Below are 5,000 nucleotides of genomic sequence, written 5' to 3'. Positions count from 1 at the left end.
ATGGCTCTCCCAGGGACGGTCACCTGATTGGCTCTCTCCTCTCCCAGGCACCTGACTGGCTCTCCCAGGGACGATCACCTGATCGGCCCTCTCCCTGGGTCGGTCACCTGATTGGCTCTCCCAGGCACCTGATTGGCCCTCTCCTCTCCCAGGCACCTGATCGGCCCTCTCCCAAGCACCTGATTGGCCCTCTCCCAGGCACCTGATCGGCCCTCTCCCAGGCACCCGATTGGCTCTCCCAGAGCCAGTCACCTGATCGACCATCTCCCAGGCACCTGATTGGCCCTCTCCTAGGCACCTGATCGGCCCGCTCCCAGGCACCCGATAGGCTCTCCCAGGGCCGGTCACCTGATTGGCACTCACATGGAGACAGGGACGCGGTAGTCAGAGTCCGCTTGGCGCAACCGAAGGCTATTAACGCGGTGACATAAGTTAATCCAGGAAGTGTCAAAATAGATCTTTTTCTAAGAATATTATAAGTAGTTTAGAGTGTCTTCTTCGAGCGAGGTCGTTCATTGCCGATTAAGCGATCTCCTGGTTCAATACAATGCTAATGATAATTACTTATAATAAAGTAATTATAATCATAATGATGATGATAGCAATAATAAATAGTAATAAGAGTAATAATAATACAAAAATAAGATTGGTAATAATAATGATAATAATATTAATTCTAGTGATAATAACACTAATGACGATAATAATAACATAAATAATAACAATCATAATAGTGATAACAATAACAATAATAATAATAATAATAACATTAATAATAACGACAAAAAACAAGAGAACACACAAGCAAAGGAACAACCCCCCCACCACTCCCCCCACCCCCCATCGGACCCCAAACAACCCTTAGAACAGACCCCGCCATTGCAGCCCATCCCTCACGCCCTCTCACGCCCTCAGCAGGCCGCCCACTCCAATTATTCTATATATAGTTTCTTCCTCTCTCTCGCCCGCGCTACAGAATCCTGCTCGTGGATCAAGATAGTGTCATTTGTTATTGTTATTATTGACGTGTTTTGTGTGTCGTCTTCGTTGCGTAGTTGTGTATTTATTTGTTCATTTATCTCTGTTCTTATTTATTTATTTATTTCGTCTGTTTGTTTTAGGTTGTGTTCATGTTTGAGAGGGTTGGGACAAGGGGGATGGGGGGGGTAAATATGTATGTGTGTGTGTGTGTGTGTGTGTGTGTGTGTGTGCGTGTGTTTGTGTGTGTGTGTGTGTGTGTGTGTGTGGGTGTGTGTGTGTTTGTGTTTGTGTGTGTGAGAGAGAGAGAGAGAGAGAGAGAGAGAGAGAGAGAGAGAGAGAGAGAGAGAGAGAGAGAGAGAGAGAGAGAGAGAGAGAGAGAGAGAGAGAGAGAGAGGGTGGGGGGGTGAGAGAGAGAGACAGAGACCGAAAAAGAGAGAGAGACACACAGAAACAGAGAAAGACAAACAGACACACAGAGACAGAGACAGACAGACAAACAGACAGAGAAAGAAAGAGAGAAAATAAAAAAAAAAAGAGAGGAAGACAAAGAAACCAATCTCCACATCTATCTATCTAAGCAAATAATATTCAACAACACATACAGTAAAAAAAAAAAAAAAATCCCAAGATACGAATCACCACGCACACGTGTACGTATGGAATATCCTAGAATATGCATGTGCACGTCCTAACATACATGCATTAGTATGGACCTACATGTTTAAGTGCTCACAGAAGGCCTGCAGATTGAATCAAGTTATAGATCTTTATGAATTATATTCAGGACCTCTTTCTCTGTCGCTCTCTTTGTCCGTCCGTCTCTCCCTTTCGCTTTCTCTGTCTCTCCCTTTCGCTTTCTCTGTCTGCCTCTGTCTCTCCCTTTCGCTTTCTCTGTCGCTCTCTTTGTCCGTCCGTCTCTCCCTTTCGCTTTCTCTGTCTCTCCCTTTCGCTTTCTCTGTTTCTGTCTGTCTGTCTCTCTCTTTCGCTTTCTCTGTCGCCCTTTGTCTGTCCGTCTCTCCCTTTCGCTTTCTCTGTCTCTCCCTTTCGCTTTCTCTGTCTCTCCCTTTCGCTTTCTCTGTCTCTCCCTTTCGCTTTCTCTGTCTGCCTCTGTCTCTCTCTTTCGCTTTCTCTGTCTGCCTCTGTCTCTCTCTTTCGCTTTCTCTGTCTGCCTCTGTCTCTCTCTTTCGCTTTCTCTGCTTCTGTCTGTCTGTCTGTCTCTTTCGCTTTCTCTGTCTGCCTCTGTCTCTCTCTTTCGGTTTCTCTGTCGCTCTCTTTGTCTGCCTCTCCCTTTCGTTTTCTCTGTCTTTCTCTTTCGCTTTCTCTGTCGCTCTCTTTTGTCTTCATTTGCCTGTCTGCCTCTCCCTTTCGCTTTCCCTGTCTGCCTCTTTCGCTTTCTCTGCTTCTGTCTGTTGTCTGCCTTTCTCTCTCTTTCGCTTTCTGTCTGCTTCTGTCTGTCTCTCTGTCTTTGTCTCTCTCTCTCTCTGTCTGCTTCTTTCTGTCTCTGTCTCCCTCTTTCGTTTCTCTCTCTCTCTATGTCTGTCTGCCTGCCTGCCTGTCTGTCTGTCTGTCTGTCTGTCTGTCTGTCTGTCTGTCTGTCTGTCTTTCTGTCTGTCTGTCTGTCTCTCTCTCTCTCACACACACCTTTAAAGTTCCTTTGGCCGGACCGACAGCCAGCGGAGCATTCAAAAAAAAAAAAAAAAGAAAGAAAAAAAAAGAAAGAAAAAAAAGTTAGCGGTTATAAATAAAACACTTGAATGAAGTGTATCTGCGATCGCCATCGAGATATCATTTGTTGTTTGTTTATCTTTTTGGCGTGAAGGATTTTTCTTGTTTGTTTGTTCGTTTGCCTTCGTTGTTTTATTTATTTTTTTCTTCATTTAAATATTTATTTATTTTTGTCTTCGTTTTTTTCTCCTTTTTTTTATTCGTGTTTTTTTCTTTTATTTCTTTTTTCAGGATTTTTTTCTTCGTCTTTTCTATCTTGCTTTCTCTCTGTCGGTCTGTCGCGCTTTTCTATTCCTTCCCTCTTCCCCTCTCGCTCTCCTCCTTCCCCCTCTCACTCTTTCCGTAATCCCTCTCTTTCCCTCTCACTTCTCGCCCTCCCCCTGTCACCCTTCCCCTCATCTCCCCCTCCCCTCCTATCCCCTCCCTCCCTGTCACCCTTCCCCTAAATCCCTCCCCTCTCTATCCCTCTGTCCCTTCTTCCCTGTCACCTTCCCCCTAATCCCCTCCCTTCTCCCTAGCACCTTTCCCCCTACCTCCCTTCTCCCTGTCACCCTTCCCCCTAATCCCCCCCCCCTCTCCCCCTCTCCTCCTTCTCCCTGTCACCCTTCCCCTAATCCTCTCCCATCCCCCCCTCTCTCCCTTCTCCCTATCACCCTTCCCCCCTCTCTCCCTTCCCCCCTCTCCACCCTCTCCCCCTTCCCCCAAAAACAGTTCCACACAGTTTTGACAAATTATCCGAACGACCGAACAAGCTATCAGTTTAATTCAGCAGTTTACTTCCACCTGTTATTCCGGCGGCAGGTGCTCGGGAAGGGGGTGATTGGTGAACTGAGGAGGGAGGTTTAAGGAGGTGGGGGTATAAGGGAGGGGGAAGGGATTTAAAGGAGGGGTTTAAGGGAGGGTTGGGGTGGGGTTCAGGGAGGGTAAGAGGAAGGGGTAAGGGATAAAGGGGGTATAAGGGGGGTTTAAGGAAGAGGTATAAGGGGAGGGGTTAAAGGAGGATATGGGGAAGGGGGAAGGGAGGGGATTAAGGGGGAGGAGGTTTAAAGGAGGGGATATGGGGGAAGGGGTATAAGGGGGAGGGGTTTTAAGGGAAGGGGGATGATTGGTGAACTGTGGAGGGGTAGAAGGGGGGGAGGGGTTTAAGGGAGGGCAAAGGGAGAGTTTAAAGGGAGGGGTATAAGGGGGAAGGGGTTAAGGGAGGGGTATAAGCAGGGAGGGGTATTAGGGAGGGTTTAAAGGGAGGAGTTATGGGGGAGAAGGAGGGGGGGTTTAAAGGGGAGGGTTTAGGAAGGGAGGGGTAAAAAGGGGGAAGGGGAGGGGTTAAAGGAGGGGTATAAGGAGAGAGGGTTTAACGGAAGGGGTTATGGGGAGAAGGGAGGGGGGGGAGGGTTTAAAGGGGAGGGTTAAAGGAGATGTTACAGGGGTGGGGTTAAAAGGAGGGGAAGGGGTAGGTTTAAAGGGAGGGGGAGGATAAAGGAAGGGTAGGGGGAGGGAAGGGTGGGATTAAAGGGAGGGGAAGGGAGGGGTTAGGGGAAGGGGAGGGGATAAAGGGAAGGGTAGGGGGAGGAGTTAAGGGAGGGAAGGGGAAGGGGTTAAAGGGGGTGGAAGGGAGAAGCGTCAAAGGGGCAAGGGGGAGGGGTTAAAGGGGGTGGGGTTAAAGATAGGGGGCAAGGGAAGGGGTTTAAGTGTAGAAAAGGGAGGGGTTAAAGGGAGGAGAGGGGAAGGGGCGGAGGAAGCAGCAAAGGGGGTTTAGAGGGGAGAGTACAAAGTGTAAGGGGATGAGAAATGCATGAATATCCATCCATACATGACATACACGCACGTAGGCACACACACTCAGACCTCAAAAGGAGTGTGCATGTGCCCTATAAACTCTGGTCACTTTAGAAGCGAGTGTGAGGCTGTTTCATGAGTTTTCTGTGATCAACTTATGTATCTTCTGATGCTGTTCGTGTCTCTTGAGGTGTGTCCACTCTCTCACGCTTCTGTCTTTGTCTTTGTGTCTGTCTCTGTCTCTGTCTGTTTGTCTGTCTATGTCTATGCCTCTCTCTCTCTCTCTGTCTCTCTTTCTCTCTCATCTTATCTCTCTTTCTCTTTCTTCCTCTTTTCTCTCTCTCTCTCTCTCTCTCGCCATCTCTCTCTCTCTCTCTCTCTCTCTCTCTCGCCATCTCTCTCTCTCTCTCTCTCTCTCTCTCTCTCTCTTACTCTCTCTCTCTCACTCACTCACTCTCGCTCTCTATCTCTCTCTTTCTCTCATTTTTCCCCCATCCCTCTTCTTTTCTCTCTCTCTC

The 5,000-nt window shown here is 48.1% G+C and overlaps 1 protein-coding gene across 3 annotated transcripts in view; it reads right to left on the bottom strand.

Annotated features, from left to right (window-relative positions):
• The window catches only part of Bili (FERM domain-containing protein 8 Bili), a 68,435-nt gene that overhangs the window by 31,666 nt on the left and 31,769 nt on the right, over nucleotides 1–5,000 (bottom strand). The window lies entirely within an intron of this gene.

The sequence above is a fragment of the Penaeus vannamei genome, chromosome 25, assembly GCF_042767895.1.
Source record: "Penaeus vannamei isolate JL-2024 chromosome 25, ASM4276789v1, whole genome shotgun sequence".
Taxonomy (NCBI): domain Eukaryota; kingdom Metazoa; phylum Arthropoda; class Malacostraca; order Decapoda; family Penaeidae; genus Penaeus; species Penaeus vannamei.
This window is presented reverse-complemented; position numbering and strand designations above follow the sequence as displayed.